The sequence below is a fragment of the Rhodnius prolixus genome, unplaced genomic scaffold (assembly GCF_049639745.1).
Source record: "Rhodnius prolixus isolate KJV_2025 unplaced genomic scaffold, Rpr scaffold_6, whole genome shotgun sequence".
NCBI classification, from domain to species: domain Eukaryota; kingdom Metazoa; phylum Arthropoda; class Insecta; order Hemiptera; family Reduviidae; genus Rhodnius; species Rhodnius prolixus.
In genome coordinates this window covers 33516670-33536374 of record NW_027411634.1, presented here as the reverse complement: position 1 = coordinate 33536374, position 19705 = coordinate 33516670, and the positions used below count along the sequence as shown (strand labels likewise).

The 19705-nt window shown below is 33.3% G+C and overlaps 1 protein-coding gene across 1 annotated transcript in view; it reads left to right on the top strand.

The window, feature by feature from the left end:
• Positions 1 to 19705, top strand: part of LOC141460300 (nucleolysin TIAR) — a 1257025-nt gene that overhangs the window by 176711 nt on the left and 1060609 nt on the right. The gene's annotated exons all lie outside the window — the stretch shown is intronic.

Below are 19705 nucleotides of genomic sequence, written 5' to 3'. Positions count from 1 at the left end.
TGGATTCGAACCCGAAATCTCCTCGTGACGTTTACCATTTAGCTAATTCGTTCCCTAGATAAGTATTTAATAATACTTTTTACAACACTAATACTAATTTGTTAAAAATTTAATGTTTAGATAAGATGTTAACTTTAAATTCTTTACTACTATTGTAACATTTTAAAGTGATTTAGAAATTAATTCAACATCACGTTTCCGCTGTTATCTATATTACACTTATAATACTGTCCCGTATTTATATTCTGGGAAAGCGAGGCTATCCCAGAAATGGGGAGTTCAGTAATAAGTAGGGGGCTACAGGAACGAATACTTTCTGTGTACTCTTGTAAATTGACAAGCACGCCCTATCTACATCTAGACGGCGTTAAACGCTCCTGTCAAATATTGAAGCATGATGGGCTACATTATTATACTCATTATTCTTTTTATGTTTGATTTATATGGCCGTGGGTTTTTTTTTTTTAATTAATATTTGTTTCTAGTCATAAATTGTTGTCTAAAGATTTCTTTAAATGTGCAACCACTTATATATATAAATAATATCTCCCTTTAACAAAAACTTACAGTTTAAAAAGTTAAGTATAAGGGTTTTATTACGGCCTATTTTAATAGGTCTTACTCAACTTCGAACGAAATTATTAATTCTTAAAAATTGTTTCAAGTTAAAAGGATCTAAAATAGCGATTGCTGAGGATTTTCCTAAAGAGGAGGCAGATCTTCTGATTAGACATTACATTGGAAAATTTAATTTAAACATTTCATTAAGTTTGGCCAATTGTAACAATGTTGAATTATGGCGCAATAGGCTCAATCATATCCGTAAGCGTATTTTAGAAGACTTTAAAGAACAATATTATCAACAAATTATGAATTGTAATAGTTTTCCGCTGCACAGAGAACTAAATAACCACTACCTATATGATTGCTCATTGTCATTAGATAGTGTTAGTTGGCTCTTTAAATGTAGAGGAGATTTACTGAATCTGAACTACAAACACTTTAAAATTGATGGTACCAAGTGTGAGATGTGTGGCTACACTGAAAACGAGGACTTATTTCACTTTTTAGCTGTCTGTCCAGCATTGTGCGAAATAAGGAAGGACTGTTTTAATAAATATTTACTAGCCGCCAGCGAAATACTTGAGTTCATTAACGGGAAAGATTGGAGATGTTTAGTGAAATATTGTAAGCATGCCTATCAACTTAGGACTTAGTATAATTTAAAATAATTTCTATAGATTGGTTTTCTTTATATGTTTAAGTCGGAACTTGTTTTGTTTTTCTTTAATTTCAGTTTTGTATTTTACTACTTTACTTTTGTTTTCATTAGAGCATTTATTTAGTTATCGTAACAGGACTCCACTCTGACGGTCTAAAGACCAAGAGGTGTGTCTTTAGTTAAAAATTCATGAAAATCGGTTCACGTGTCGATAATTTGAAACGATTGCTATACTTCCCCTTAACAAGTGTAAGAGCAGATCGTCGCTTTATTGTTAGGTAGGGGAGCCCTAACCCTATCATCCTACCAAATTTTATCAAAATAGGGCCAAGATTTACAGAGTAATTAGTAATAATAATTTTGGAGGGGGCCTTACATAAAGGGGGCTAACTCCTCTCCCATTCGATGTACAGGGCCGAGACCCCCAAAAGGCACATCTACATAAAGTTCCGAATCGAATGACACCTCATTCATGAAAATCGGTTCACGCGTTTAGGCGCTACGTTGTTTACAAAAAAGGTAACAACAAGAACAACAAGAAGAAGAAGAACAAGAACAAGAACATTTATTGAAAAAGCCGTTTTTGCTCATTTTCGGCAACTTTTTTCTCGAAACCTATTAGATCTGGGTGGTTGCAAAAAAATTATAGTTATAAAGGAGAATTTGGAGTAAGATTTAAAGAAAATTTGGGAATTTTATCTTTTATAGAAAAATAGAAAAAAATTGTCAAAGTTGGGTGTTTTTCAACGTTACACTTTTTCGTGCAGTTTTTGATGATCAACCCTTATACAACTGTCCTACCGGACAGTTTTAATATAAAATGATTGCAGTATATTTAGTTATTTTCTTTTGTAGGTGATTTATTAATTTTGTGATGTTTATAAATGTAATTATAATTAATAAAGACAATTATTATTATTATAAGGGTTTTATTAAACGCCAAAAGGGTCAGAAATCAGCGGGCACCTAACATTTAATTCATACTTCAGCTCGTAATTTCAGCCATTAAGAAACGGTCGAAAAAGTTAATGTGTTCTATTCAAATTTTATAACAATAATATCGTTTAAGAAATTTGATTGCATTAAATTTTCTATAATAATCTTAAGAATTTAATAAATGTCACAGTCTGTGGTCATTTCCATCAATAGGAATATTTCTGTTAGAATAATAAAATGTGAATAATTATCATCATAATTAGTGATAAAAAGACATTTTCTTTGAACTGTAATCCAAATTATACTTGTAACTTATCTTTATTATGCTCTCTATTCTGAATAATTATCAGACGTTCGCACAGTCAAAGTAGAAAAGAGAAACTTATAGTTGGTCTATTTCTGCTGCGATTTTAATCACGGAGTTAAAACGAAATTTCAGTCTTGAATACGTCTTACAGATGAATAGTGACTAATCAATAATAATTCATTCTCAACACTTTCAACATTTACACCACCAACATTAATAGTAAATTACTAACTACTATTAATAAAGTACGAACAAACATTGCCCAAACCAAGGCCAAAACAATGACCTACCCAACATATTCAACTTACAACGGAAACGAGACATACGAACTATGTAACCTTTCCAAGAAACTATGCCTCAAAACCGCGCTTAGGACCAACAACAAACTGGGAAACAGTGCACAACCCTTAAGAAAACAACGGTATTTACAATCTAGTTTATAAAGCCTTCTTTATCAAATCCAGTCATCAACTGAACTGTATCAACAACATTGGAAGGGTGAGACAAAGTAAATAAAACTAGAAAACGATAGAGTAATTTAACCGATGCAAAGGTGTTCATGTTGACAATCACTTGTGGCTCAAACATTGGATATTTATGTATTAATTTAAATAATTACGGTTGGACAAATTTATCTGCTAACAACTATTGCATAACTTGACTGATTCACGCTAAAAACCATCTCAGAAATTTGGTTCACATCAAGTTAAGCGAGTAACTGAACATATCGTGAATAAAGTAGAAAACAGAAAGTACTCAGCAGCTATATTTCTAGATTCAGCTGCTATAGCTGACACTCTTGACTTGCTGGACTTCTTTCAAAATTAGGTACACTTACGCTCTTAATTACATTATTCAAATCATACGATCTTTTTAACAAGAGCTAACTTCCTGGGTAAGATTCAATAACATTTACAGTACTCGCTGACAATTCTCGCGAGCTTACTTCATGGAGCAATAAGTCCCATACTTTTCTATTTCTACTCTATGGACAGAACTAAACCTAGTATAACGATGTCAGCTGTTTACGAGACAATGTCAGACATTAACAAAACCATCACTGTCCTATAGACATCAGCTAATCTTATAACGTTACAGTGACTCCCATTAATATTGGGACAGTACATACAGAAGTTAAAAATTGACGAAAATTAAAAGTGGCACCCATTTATTCAAATTTTTATAAATTCATTTCATTTTATAATTACTATTAATTAAATAAAAACTATTTAAATAAGTACATAAAAATGTTTTGGTAGATTAAAAAAAATATATATAATAATAAGAGCAAATTCTACCTCTCATAAATATTGGGACACTATTATAATTTACAGTTTGTCCAAGGTTTTGCCCGAATATTTATACAATTTGTAAATATATACCTTAAGCATATATTCAATATGAAATTAATAATTAAATTAGTTTATATAAATCAAGCCAGGTGTAACATGTTGCGCAAAAATACAAATACAACGATTGAACAAAGAAATATTATAATTTCTTTGCACAAAGACAATTAAAAGTGTTAGAGAGACAGAAAAACTGATCGGACCTAAAACATCTACTGTGTAGAACATCATTCAGCGTTACCAAAAAGAAAAAAGAATTGTTTCAACCCCACAAAAAGGCCGTCCTCAACTGCTCTCTGAGAGAGAGCAGCGTTATATATTAAAAGAATTAAAAAAGATCACCGACTTAGTGCTCCAAAACTTCTATGTGAAATTTTTGACATGTTCAGAGAGCAAAAAAGGAGCAGAAACAGTTCGGAGAGTGCTAAGAAAACTCGACTATCATGGTAGAGTAGCCTGGAAGAATCCTTTTGTCAGTAAGATAAATCGTGTTAAGAGAGTGAAATTTGCCGAAAAATATTTCAATGTAAATAGTGACTTTTGGAATGATATACTCTAGCGATGAATCAAAATTTAATGTTTTCCAGTCAGATGGAAGGGTTATGGTCTGGAGGAAAGCGAATGCTGAACTCGAAAAGTAGAATTTACAGCCAACTTTAAAGGGTTTTAAAGCTGCACCTCCGGGTGGAGGTGGGTCAGTTCTGGTTTGGGGCTGGATGTCCGCATCAGGATTTGGAGAATTAGTGTTTATTGATGGAATGATCCACAAAATGGTTTATAGTAATATATTAAAATATAATTTGAAAAAAGTGCCCAAACATTTGGTATTTTAGGGTCTTCTAAATTCTACCTACGGCTTGGGTGATACGTCAGTGACTGTTATACAATTGCCCAAAAGTATCCCAAACCTCTCCGCAGTCACCAGATCTTAATCCCATTGAACATTTATGGCAATATTTAGCCAGTGCTTTAAGAAAAACGAATAATATCTAACAAAAATGAATTAAAACGATGTTTCCTGGAAGAATGGGAAAAAAACACCACCTGAATTAACCAAAAACTTGTTTCACCTATGCCTGATCGTTAGAGGGCTATTGTAAGTCAAAAAACAATTATTAAATTATTACTAACCAAATATTAAATAGTAGGAGATTTTAAATATTGAACATTTAAACTCTAGCACTTCTGGTGTCCCAATATTTTTGAGAGCCTTGTTTTACACTTTTTCAAAAAGTGCTACCTAACAGTTTGGAATTTCATTGATTTATACTTATATATAATTTGTACAGATGTTGCTAATGTAATTAAAAAAAAAAAATTCCAAACTTTTGTATGTTGTTTTCATTTTCCTTTTAAATCATTTTGTAATAGGTGTCCCAATATTAATGGGAGTCACTGTATAACAAACTGATTTAAATAAAAGGAAATTGAATTTAAACCTATCGAAGACTAGAATTCAGAATAAAAGAATTAACCCACACTGAAGGTAGTCAAGTCGTAGCATTAATATCAATAGTAATTATTACAGAATAACATGCTATTATCATGCAATAATAATAAAGATATAATAGAAACTTAAAATTAAGTAATTGACAATAATGTCTTACCTTGTTTAAGGAATATCTATCAGCATCTCAGTCGGTCACCAGTCCAATAGCACTTGACACTTGACACAATTTAAAATGATTCACAACACTATCCGCACTAAATATAAGTTAAACTCAATTTGTAAAATAGAACTCCGCTTTAACACGTACTAATATTCACTTAAAAAATTACTATAATAAAGATGCACTAACTAGTTAAAGATGGCCGCCGTTAACTGGCCATATAGATCAGGTGATCAATTGAGTTTATCTAAGAAGAGTGGCCAACTTATTTCCTCCATTTATATTCATTCATAAACTTAAAAAAATAAATTGTTAAAATAATAGAAAATTAAATGAAATTTTATTACCAAGTTTTAGGCTGAAAGGTAAATGTTCTTACCCAATTTCTCTTCATGGGGCATTCATTTAATTAAATCTTCTTTGATACTATAAAGTAGACTTTAAAAATTCCTAATTCGCTACATTTCATTTTGGAAGGTTATAAATGAAAAAAATGAAGTTATCACTCAGCTTAACCTTCCAGCTGATTAAATAACCTTCCTTTATCAGCTGATCGGCCTGGCCAGTTACCAGCGGCAACTCGTTAGTCGTATCTCTTTATTTACGAGATTTTTTAAATGAATATTAGTGCTTGTTAAAGTGAAGTTCTATTTTATAAATAGTGTTTAAGTTATACTTAGTGCGTGATATACAGTTTTTGTGCGAATAGTGTTGTGAATTATTTTAAATTGTGTCAAGTGCTATTGGACTGGTCAGATCTACTGAGATGCTGATGGATATTCCTTAAACAAGGTAAGATTTTATTATCAATTACTTATTTCATAATTCAATTATATTTTCATTTTTGTTGCATGTAAACATTTTATTTTTCATGCACCTAACATGCACTCTTAAAATCTTTCCCTTTTAATCGACTATAAGTTCTAAATTAGCGTTCTTGTTTTCCCAAATAGTTTTCTAAGCCATTTTAGTTTGTACTTAGGTCAGTTCTTTTTAATCGACTATAAGTTTGAAACTAGCATTCTTGGTTTCCCATATGTTTTTTTGTAATTGATTTCCTCTTTGATGAATTCGTAGATTTTTCCGTTTTACCTTTCTTTGCTTCCCCTTAGAATGGATTTCCATTTCATTTTAATGTATTCTCTAATAATTTCTTTCAAATCGACTGTAAGTTGAAAATTACCTTTCTTTGTTCCACCAAATTGTTTTTTAGAAAGTATTTCTATACTCTTTTAATAAATTATTTAATCTTACTTTTTTAATAGACTATAAAATCTAATTTGCATTTATATTTCCCCATGTTGTTTTTTGGAATTGATATCTATATTTTGTTTATGTGTACTTTAATATTTTCTTAATCTTCTTAATCTACTGTAGATACTTACTTAATCTAGATTAGCATTTTCCCACTTCCAAATTGTATTTTAGAATTAATTTATAAACTGAAAGTCATAAGTAACAAATCGAGTGATCTCATCACCTTAAACTGTACAAGAAGTAACTACTTACAATAAGTCAATCACTGTTAATCAAGTTACCAGATTATATCAGTTTCTCTCACGTGCAATTGTTGTAAAAATAAAACGAGTATATTGTTAGGATTGAGTTATTTAATACAACAGGAAATCCGTTGCTAGAATTTGAGTATTTCTGGTGAACTAAGTGATGTTCAGTGAATTATTTCTTGTAAGGTCTTTAGTTGTTTGGCCAGTTGGTTATTAGCTGTTACCCAGATTTGTTAGGAGTAAATCAGAATAGGTTTTAGTAGAGTTTTGTACGTTATTTTGGGAGATTTTATGTTATTGTATTAAGTGGCTATAACTGTCTCAGTTGGGTTATGATTGTTGCAGTTTTATTTGTCTATGTGTCGACGATCAGAGTTACGTTGAGCTAGTTCATCCTTGATCTTTCTGATTCTAACATAAGAGATTTCTCTGTTATCTATAAAGATCTTAAATCTTCATTTTGTAACCTTGTTTGAGGAAAGGTTTTTTGTTATCATATAATTTGAATAATGTAATTAATAGCGTGTCTACCTAATTTTCTAAAGCAGTCCAGCGTGTCAAATTGTCAATTATATTGTCAAATATAATACATCAGCTAAATCAAGAAGTATAGCTTCTGTACACTTTCTGTTTTCTACTTTATTCACGATATGTTCAGTTACACGCTTAACTTGATGTTATTGATAAATGCTTTGAGCTGAACCCAAATTGCTGAGATGGTATTTTGTGAGTCAGTCAAGTTATGTAATAATTGTTAGCAGATAAGTTTGTCCTAGTGTAATTATTGAATTTAATACATAAATATCTAATACTTAAGTTACAAATGATTGTCGACAAGAGCACTTTATGTCGGTTACATTACTCTAACGTTTTCAACTTTTTTTTACTTTGTCTTACCCTTCCTATGGGCAAGTATTACAATCGTGCAGATTTTCGATATGTCGGAAATAAATAATTTTCCATCCTTGAACATGACGGAAGTAGTTGGTAAATACAAATCCTTCTTTGCGAACGTCTTTTTTAAAAATACAAATGCTTAAATAACATTAAGGAATCCTAGTAGGTATTTAAGGGATATGCAAGTTTTGTGCTTAGGTAATGTTTTAGAATTGTAAAATGGAAGTTGTGAGATCGTAAGCAGGGCAAACTGAATCATACCTAGTTCATTTGGACTGAGAAATAATTGTTGTTAAATTAAATATTGACAGACAAGTGTTTCTAATCGTTTAAAGAATAATGCGTAAATAAATAAATATTAAATAAAACACTTTTAATAGTAGAGAACATGCTAAATGCTGCTTATATTCATGATTTGTTTGTGAGGTTTGCTCAGCTGTGTCGGTGTGTTTGGTAGGGAATGACTTTAAAGAGTGTCTCAGAGTTATAGTTAGTTTGGTCTGTCATATTGTTTTTTTGTGAATGGCTTTCTGATTGTATATTTCTGCTCTTTCTAAGATGTGTGTAAGTATTCCTGAATGTAACAGAGTCATGGTGTTGTTGATACTGTCCAGTTGATGACTGTGTTTGGTAAGGAGGTTTGCGTAGATTGAGTTTGTACAAGCAGATGTGTTCTTTGTATCTGCAGTTTATTGATCTAATCATATGCAACATGTACACCGAGTTCATAGGAAATTGTTCGAGCATATTTTTTGGGAGAAAAAATACGACCAAATTGAACGATTGATTCCTCAAAGGAATCTATTTTGACCAAAATCTTATTGAGTCATGGATACAAACGTATAAACACCTAGCAGACAAACAGACAAAAGTGGCTCATATACACAGGCCAATTTATAAAAATGTGTTTTCCGGATTCAGTGGACGTCAAAACATGGAACAACTCAAAATTAGAAACTGCCATGATTCCAATTCTTTCTCTTGACATAGTAGAGTAAAAATGAGTTTTCATGAAAATTTATTATAACTTTTTTATTTTCCAATTTTTGTTAATACTATTTTAGTTTTATTTTTAGCGTTATGCTTTTCCTAACATGTTTGATAAAGTAGGTTAGGTTAGGGGTAGGTAAGGAAAACGTGTGAAGGCTATCAACAAAGTGTGCAGCCATGTCTGTACACACACTGATAGGGTAAAAGTCAACAATCAACTTCTGACTTCCTTCCTATACTCATACCTAATGCCATGGTAAATAGGGTAAGAGACTTGCAGTTAGAGTGAGAACGCCACTGTTTACTGTAGAGGGGTAACGGTAGAAAGCAAGAGTTAGGTAGTTGTGGAAGGCTTTGTAGTAACCAATGCAAATCCATGGATTAGATATCATCTACATAAACCAACAGGGTAAGAATTTAGCAGCAGGTCCTAAGGCAAGCAACCGCAGATAATACGATTAGAGGAGGGACACCCCACCCGGGGAAAACCTAAATATGTAAATTTCCCTAAAAGTTTGACCTTGATCAGTATTTGTTTTTCCGGGAAAGCTCTATCTTACCTCTTTTCTCTTTTTTTGCTCCGTATTTTACAAATTTATGCTGCATCTATTTTTAGCTTGCAGTAAAAATGATGCCCTAAATACGCTGGCTTAACTTTAGACTTTAGGAAAAGTGCTAATTTTACCATCTTAATACAACTATTGGAGCCACTTTGTACAGGGATCTTTGCATCCATGCAGATATCACCCTAGCAACACAAACTAATTCTTAAAACACAATACACCTACTCCGTTTTACAGAATATTTATTCTTTTATTTTATTTTTTGGCGTCTGTTCATTTATTTGTGAGATAAAACGACAGTTACGAAAACAGACGGATCTGTCATTCTTAAAAAAAAGTAAACTTACTTTAAAGATGTTCAAAAGGAAAAATAGGTTATTGCCAATTTCAGTCATAATTTTAATGAACTACGCCATTAAAATTACACTATGTTAAAAGCCAGTCAAATCAATTCCATCTTTTACTATGATGTACGTGCAGTCATTCAAAAACAAATTAAAAGTCTTACTACGAACGTAATAATTGCACAAAAACGTTAACAACACCCAAAAAATTATCCTTAAAATTAACAATAATCTTTCCTCATTTTTGGATTAATGAATTAGTCACCAAAAATGATGCACAATTTTCAAAAGATGTTTTTTAATTAGTGTGTTGTTTTATTTTGTGAAAATTAAAACTTGTTCTAATATGTGCGATGTTGCGTAATTGGGGGAGTTCTATGAGCGTTTTAACGTTCTAGTTGGTGCAATCAACTGGTAATATACTGCAGTTTAAGTAAATGAAAAGTTAAGCTTACATAAAACGAACTAGAGCGTAGAACCGTTCGTTTCTGTTCGTTTAGGGGTACTGTTGTTCTTAGATCGTTCTGCTCTTTCAAACAATTACTTATTCTTCCAATTACATCATCATTTGTCCCTTTATCAAAACCCAAGATAATTTCAATACTCTTCTTGTAGCACCTACATTCCAATAGCCACGTTTAGAAATACTGTTGTTCTTAGAACGCTCTTGCAGGGCATGCTCTTTCAAACAATCAATCATTCTTCCAATTACATCATCATTTGTCCCTTTATCAAAACCCAAGATAATTTCAATACTCTTCTTGTAGCACCTACATTCCAATAGCCACGTTTAGAAATACTGTTGTTCTTAGAACGCTCTTGCAGGGCATGCTCTTTCAAACAATCAATCATTCTTCCAATTACATCATCATTTGTCCCTTTATCAAAACCCAAGATAATTTCAATACTCTTCTTGTAGCACCTACATTCCAATAGCCACGTTTAGAAATACTGTTGTTCTTAGAACGCTCTTGCAGGGCATGCTCTTTCAAACAATCAATCATTCTTCCAATTACATCATCATTTGTCCCTTTATCAAAACCCAAGATAATTTCAATACTCTTCTTGTAGCACCTATATTCCAATAGCCACGTTTAGAAATACTGTTGTTCTTAGAACGCTCTTGCAGGGCATGCTCTTTCAAACAATCAATCATTCTTCCAATTACATCATCATTTGTCCCTTTATCAAAACCCAAGATAATTTCAATACTCTTCTTGTAGCACCTACATTCCAATAGCCACGTTTAGAAATACTGTTGTTCTTAGAACGCTCTTGCAGGGCATGCTCTTTCAAACAATCAATCATTCTTCCAATTACATCATCATTTGTCCCTTTATCAAAACCCAAGATAATTTCAATACTCTTCTTGTAGCACCTACATTCCAATAGCCACGTTTAGAAATACTGTTGTTCTTAGAACGCTCTTGCAGGGCATGCTCTTTCAAACAATCAATCATTCTTCCAATTACATCATCATTTGTCCCTTTATCAAAACCCAAGATAATTTCAATACTCTTCTTGTAACACCTACATTCCAATAGCCACGTTTAGAAATACTGTTGTTCTTAGAACGCTCTTGCAGGGCATGCTCTTTCAAACAATCAATCATTCTTCCAATTACATCATCATTTGTCCCTTTATCAAAACCCAAGATAATTTCAATACTCTTCTTGTAGCACCTACATTCCAATAGCCACGTTTAGAAATACTGTTGTTCTTAGAACGCTCTTGCAGGGCATGCTCTTTCAAACAATCAATCATTCTTCCAATTACATCATCATTTGTCCCTTTATCAAAACCCAAGATAATTTCAATACTCTTCTTGTAACACCTACATTCCAATAGCCACGTTTAGAAATACTGTTGTTCTTAGAACGCTCTTGCAGGGCATGCTCTTTCAAACAATCAATCATTCTTCCAATTACATCATCATTTGTCCCTTTATCAAAACCCAAGATAATTTCAATACTCTTCTTGTAGCACCTACATTCCAATAGCCACGTTTAGAAATACTGTTGTTCTTAGAACGCTCTTGCAGGGCATGCTCTTTCAAACAATCAATCATTCTTCCAATTACATCATCATTTGTCCCTTTATCAAAACCCAAGATAATTTCAATACTCTTCTTGTAGCACCTACATTCCAATAGCCACGTTTAGAAATACTGTTGTTCTTAGAACGCTCTTGCAGGGCATGCTCTTTCAAACAATCAATCATTCTTCCAATTACATCATCATTTGTCCCTTTATCAAAACCCAAGATAATTTCAATACTCTTCTTGTAGCACCTACATTCCAATAGCCACGTTTAGAAATACTGTTGTTCTTAGAACGCTCTTGCAGGGCATGCTCTTTCAAACAATCAATCATTCTTCCAATTACATCATCATTTGTCCCTTTATCAAAACCCAAGATAATTTCAATACTCTTCTTGTAGCACCTACATTCCAATAGCCACGTTTAGAAATACTGTTGTTCTTAGAACGTTCTTGCAGGGCATGCTCTTTCAAGCAATTACTCATTCTTCCAATTACATCATCATTTGTCCCTTTATCAAAACCCAAGATAATTTCAATACTCTTCTTGTAGCACCTACATTCCAATAGCCACGTTTAGAAATACTGTTGTTCTTAGAACGTTCTTGCAGGGCATGCTCTTTCAAACAATCAATCATTCTTCTAATTACATCATCATTTGTCCCTTTATCAAAACCCAAGATAATTTCAATACTCTTCTTGTAGCACCTACATTCCAATAGCCACGTTTAGAAATACTGTTGTTCTTAGAACGCTCTTGCAGGGCATGCTCTTTCAAACAATCAATCATTCTTCCAATTACATCATCATTTGTCCCTTTATCAAAACCCAAGATAATTTCAATACTCTTCTTGTAGCACCTACATCATCATTGTAATGTACAAAGAGAAAACAGAGGACATTTGCAAATCTAAGTATACCGTCTTCTTCCGTTTCTTTTGTTTGTCTGGAGTAAACTCAGCCAACACACCACACCAAGAAGATATTGTGTATAGTGTGTTCTCGTTTCCCTCCCTCGCTAGACAACTTATCCTCGGCGTAACTTATCCTATCAATTACCACGATTTCCTTTGGTATATGTTTTGGATAGGAATCCATGTTTTCAGACAGCAGTACTCTCATTGCAGAAATACTGTCCACCACCAGAAATGTGTGAGAAGCTCATAGTAAGAGAAAAGGACCTTCAACAGCTGGTTTCGAACTTGGGATCTCCCCGGGGAAATCCAGTCCACTAGCCTCTTAGCTTTATCCCTTCCCTTGTTATTGCTATAGTGAACGTACTTTGCTATTTCGTCAACTATCTTTCTGTACAATATCCTAGTTCTATCCAAAAAATAATTGAAGTAAATTATTTTAAGGAAATATCCTGGACAATCTGGGAGTTTATGTTTAATTGCAGTACTTATTCGAAGGTGTAAATTACTTGTCTGTGACACCCCATCATATTTCTTAGTCCACTGGATGCAACTATGAATTATTAATGTGAATGCGGCGTAACTTATCCTAACGAAAAAAATAGAAATAGAAATGGATAAATGTTTTTAAAGAGATTATTCTATCCAAATATACAGCGGATGCAGTTTAGCTAAAAAAGAAAAGAAGCTGGTCTAAAGTAAGATTGTTTGTTGTCTGAACTGTACAAAGAGAAAACAGAGGACATTTGCAAATCTAAGTATACCGTCTTCTTCCGTTTCTTTTGTTTGTCTGGAGTAAACTCAGCCAACACACCACACCAAGAAGATATTGTGTATAGTGTGTTCTCGTTTCCCTCCCTCGCTAGAACAACATCTACCAATCTTTCAGACTCTTCTTCCCAGTAGTCCTTCTCCTATCGAGTAGAGTATAACCTCTAACGTTATTCACTATTTGTGCTCACTATACAAGGGCTTTGTTTATAAAAACTATATTCTATGTAAACTTTAATATGATCCTGTTTGGGTAAACATTATCAAAAGTTATTTCTGTATAAAAATCTAGGGGAGCTTTTTTTATCATTTAATTTTGACTTTTAAGCAAAACTTTTTCATCAATTGATACTTTCTCTTACTTCTAGTGACTCACGAATTTATCTTAAAACTTTTTCTGAGACTCCAGCTCACCAACACTCGATATTTGAGTCATATATCATTCTTACCATCATTGAATTGTTTGGTAAAATTTGATGTAACAGGATTTGGCAAGGTCGAGAACAAAAAAAAAGGATTTTTAGAAATAGGTAATTAATGTGGGCCATTTTTAGAAATAGGTAATTAATGTGGGCTATTTTAAGAAATAGTTGAAACAATTTTAGAGAAGGTGATAGTATATCGAAAAGTTGGATCAATAAAATCGCATTTTTTGGTGGTTACATCACGGCCAAGACCTGTAAGTGACAGCAGAATAAATTAAAAAATAATCTATTTTTGTGATATTTGCTGTGATAAATCGATTTTAAAAGTTGGCAAGGCGCGAGAATTCCTTTTATCCCCTCCTCTTTGCACCTGATAATGGCAGTTTTGCCTTTTGTCCACCTGACTGCACGATATAGCCTAACAGTATGCGCCTCTTAGCCATTTGTCTAGGGGCTAAATCATTGTACTGAGATAGCGCTAAAGAGACTTTGTGGAACGCATTTCACTCCAGTCTATCTAATTAAATGAACCTGTAATTAAACTAAAATCAGTCGTATATACTTTTTGAGGCAGAAGAAGAGGGTTTTGATGACTAGCAGATCTACTCATAGCCATTCAATTAACATTAAAGCCAGCTAATTATTTAGGACTTCGAGACTTAAAAAAAAAATCTTCACTTACTATTGTAAGGTAAATTTTAAGGGCAAGGATTAGCGATGAAATGCAAGGCCAAAAAAAGTCACTTTAGCACTGTCTTAGTACAATGATATAGCCTTAGAAAAATGGCTATGGGTTTTCAACGTGCAGCCAGCTGGATTAAAGGCAAAACTGGATTCCAACACGAAGATCCTGGGTTTGAATTCAGCTGTAGGCCCTTAGATTATCTCTTTATAGGAGCTTCTTTCAGCTCACTGTCCCAGTAATGGAATGTATAATCAATGTACGCCGTTCCGGAGAACGGCGTACATTTAGCAAATCATTTTAGCGCCTTAAATTAAAAATATTTGTGGGAATGGACAAGGGTTACAATCAAATACTGGATGAATTGTTCGGGAACGAAGCTGCTGTAGCTGAAAATGTTCACCGCAACAAGTTATCTCAACGAATTGGGGGACCGAAAAAAAGAGTATATTTCAGCGTAACCGCTTAGCTGAAAAATTAGTACTATACAGGGTGTACTCGAAGCAGAGGTCAGAACTTCGGGAGGTGATTCAGTAGCTCAAATGCAACAAAAAATATTCTATTCACTTTGTCCCGATTCTCAATAGTGTCCAAGATATTTGCATTTTTTCAACTTTTCCGACGATATTCGCGTTTTTCACCATAAAAACGGCCGTAACTTTTCTATATCCTACAACAAATCTGCTCATTCCAAACGAAAGAGCATTAAATTTCCTATAAATCTATCTAACCCAGAGCCTCTAAACGTTTCGACCTCTCCTCCGAGTACGTCCTGTATAGTCGACCATTCTTTTCGATTAACTTCACTTCCTTCCATTCATATCACGAAATAAGGGAGAGTTGCATGTTATTAGACGGTGTAAACCGCAAGACTATCCTAATTTCCTGTAAAAGTAAAATTTGTTCATTTCATGCGATTCTAGTCAGTTTTATAAATTGTGAAGAGAGAATATTTGGCAAATATAACTCTACCAAAATAATATAGAAATCATGTATATGCATTTCTTGACTAAAATATACACACTTAGTTAAAGTAACATTTCAAGCGTGATATTTGAATTCAACCTGCCCCTGATATTTTCCCAAAGTAGAACAGATATATGTTTGAAATGACGCTTGGGGATGCTCAGAGTGATATTTCTGTCATATACTTTTCTATCCAATATAAGCTAATATTAGAATGTATACTTACTCATGCGGTATTGCCTGGCCTATTTATATATATATTATTAGAAATATGTCCTATGGCAGTACGAATTCATATTAAATATATAAATATTGTGTGTATAGGACGGCCATGTTTGATATTAAAACACCTCTTACTATTCAAAGAGAATACACATTTATTACAAGTGAATTTTGAGTGAATGAACCGAGACCGAGACCGAGACGAGACTTGAGCAACCGAGACCGAGACCGAGATCGAGACATGATATATATCTCGTCGAGAAATCTCGGTCTCGTCTCGGTTTTTCAAATATTAATTTTTAGCTACAAAATTATAAAATTGTGTTCTTTATTAATAAATAATCATTACAGGTATTGAATTAATTATTTAAAGATACGATTTTATTATATATGTTCAATATTACTACATCTATTTGACTTCCAATTACATAAGTAAAGTAAGCAAAGTAAAGTAATCGCCTATTTTTTCAGGCGGGGCTTTACGTCCAACTACCAATTAGGTGTCGCGGACGGAGGCGACTAGCAAACATACTTTACTGTAAATTGCTCATATTAACCATTAAATAAAATCCAAGGCCTAAGACCGGGAATCAAACCCAGTACCACAATACATATTAGCTTCGCAGGTCTCGCACCGCTCGGCTACCGTGGCGGCCCCCTTCGAATTACATAATTTTTACATAAATTCACTAAATTTCACTATTCATATCATTCATTCATTCAATTTCATAAATTTAATAATCTAATACTTTGAACTTAGATATTATTTGAATTATATTTTAGAATTTTGGAATTAGTGAATTTGAAAAAAAAGACTATCACCTAAAAAATATTGCCACAAATTTTCGTTTTTAAGATACACTTTGCCCAAGCATTGATACATAAAAGAGCTTTTACTGAGTCAGAAGTTAGAGAAGATCTTCTATTGGTCATTATCATCTTTCCGATGGCACTGAAGTTGCACAGATACTAAAAATATCTTTCGCCATTCTAGACAAATTTTTGAAGGAATTCTCAAGTGTTTTCCACCATTCTAAAATGTCAACGTCTACTGGTGCTTGGTCTAATTTGGTGTAATTAATTATTTCTGTCTTCCATGCTTCGGTGATATTTGCTGATTTTTGAGCAAATGGTGCAAAAATATTGATGCAGTCGTCGTCGTCGTCAAAAGGTGAATCATCAGATTCTTTATCTTCACCAACAGCCATAACTAATGGAGCGGGAAGTTTGTTGGGAGGTGTATTTTTTATTTCACGAATCGACTTGTTATAGGAGGCAGATACATATGTTATTTGGGTCTTTCATTTGGCGCGTTTTTAACATCTTTTTGAAATTATATAAAGATATATAACAGTAATAGTAATATATGATGCATTGAAGTGTAAGTAGTTGTCTTCTTTTACACACATTTTCATTACCAATATATAAATTAAAATAATTATTAGAAAATAATAACATTTTTTGAAAAGATTATTAATAGCAAACCGCTTTTAATACTTAAACAAAAATTCAAAAAACCGAGACCGAGACCGAGATATCTCGACGAGACCGAGACCGAGATCGAGACTGCATAAAGTCTCGCCTCGTCTCGGTCTCGTGCAGCACTAGAATTTTGAGTAAAAAATAAAAATAAATCTCTATTTTGGATGGAATTAGCTCAAATTAAATAAACCTCTAATCAACAGATCGCCGAAGAGTTAAAAAGGAAATCAAATGGTTAAATGGAAGCCATTTTTAAAGGCCGGAAGTTTCCCAAATATTCTGAAATTTTGTAGAAATCCATTTTTTATTGATGGAACTATACATGAATCCAGACTTAAATCACATTCTTCTTTAATAAAAGTTTCTTCAACCAATTTATAACCTTCTTCTCTTTTTTCGTTCAATAAATAGGTTATATATGTCTTGATGAAATACACCCTCTATGTTCAGAGTGGTTGGTGAAGCATACGATCCAGTTGGGTTGTTGAAGAACTGAGAAGAACTCATGTATTTTTCATTAGATGCCCTAAATATGATATTTAGTTCGACACCAACGTTTTTTTATCCAACCGGAAAGAGATATTTCTGTTCTTATTTATTTATTTTTTGTTTCTCTCTGAGGTCCATTCAACGATTTTGAATTTAAATGATTGTACATATTTATTACACTTATGGTTTATTAATAAACTCGGTTTCTGGTACATCTTTTTTGGGTAGTAAATATTCCAGTAAAATATGGTACGATTTACAACGCCAATTTTATAGAAAAGTCATAAAAAAATGCCCTCTTCTCTACGGTGAGCAGCTTCAGCGAATTTGATTGCGGTAATTAAAACAAGGAAGTTCCGAACATCTTGGCCGTATCTTGTGAGGTGAAAAGTATAGTATTCTTCAGCTGATTATGCAGGGATGAATTGAGGGACAATTCATTGAAAGCTGCTGCTTTCCTGGCTGAGGAACGTCTGAGATTGGACGGATATACGGTGTGCGAGAGAGGTCTTTCACGTAGCGGAGAATAGGGAGGCGTTCGTGAAAGTGATTGGCAACGTTCAGAAAACTAGATATGCCACATGAAAAAGAAAAAGAAGAATCTGAACAACATTAAATTTTTCGCAAGTTGTTGATAACATTTTGCCTTCTAAATTATGAAAGAACAAGTGATGGTTTAAAATCTTAATTTGATATAATTTCATTTAGCATTATCTGCGTCCCTTTTTTGAGCAATAATCTTTCAAATCTATTAAATTATTTGCAAGTTAATCCTCTGCTCTGTTCACATATTAATTTCTAGTGGTGGCTGCACCAAGTGGATCTGGTTGTCTAACTATGTGATGGAAAACATAGATGAGTGAATTTTAGCCTGGGCAAGCTTACATACCCTTAGCATTTTTTAAAAACCAATTTTTCGGAATTCAGCGGACCTTAAAAATAGATACATCCGGCAAAAACAGAATTACAAAAATTTGAAATAGCACAAAGCGGAAATAATAGTAAGTTCTTGACCCTCCTCAAATATATAGGTATTATTTCATACCTATATCTTTTTAAACCTGTAACCACGTGGTTACAAACTTTTACAGAAATTGTAAAATTTTATTATTAGTTTTTTTCCCCATTTTCTAAGATTGTAAGAAAAGATCATTTCAGCTTGCGCAGATAAACACAAACTGATTGGCCCCCAAAAGGAAGGCGTGCGCGCATTTTGTAAACTGGCAATCGTCCAGCGCAGAATAAAAATGGATCCTGTATTTACACCTTTTTTAGTTTGTTATTACGTATATCCAACTGCTTTTTGACAGTTCGTAACGAATAATCTGAAAAAAATACATTTTGAAAGTAAATAGTTGAATTTATATTTAATATTTGATTTCATTTTTGTTCTGTGGTTATTTAAAGTCTAGCTTTTAAGTCTATTTGTACATATACGTACTTCGATTGCCTTTTTATTTTGTCCGATGGTGTTCTTTTAATCGATAGTTTCTCATCAAAGTTTCCTATTACATTCTCTCACTTTGGGAGAGTCATCGTCAGATCTGCTAGCCGTCCAAAGTACTACTTCAGAAGTACTGCTTCAAATTTGGAATCTTACTTACGTATTAATATCCACTTAATATTATACAAGTGATGAGGCCATATATTACGCTGAATTGGTACTTAAGAGGGAGGAAATCTTGCCTTAACTATTCTCAGGAAGTGCTCTTACATTAATTAATTCAATAAAACGGCTAATAATAATAGTAACTAAATATCAAACCCAGGGAAGGAATTGGCTATGCGGTTAGCGCGGAGGTCCCGGGTTCGAATCCTGGTGCTGACTTTTAGATTTTCTCTTCCCAGAAACTTCTTACAGCTCACTGTCCCAGTAATGGACAATTTAACCAGACATCACGGTTCTCGTAGGCCAGTGGAGAGTGTTCTATGTAATGAGAGAACACTTTGGAGGCCGGCAGTGTACTGAAAAAAGCTCCGGGCGCTAATAACC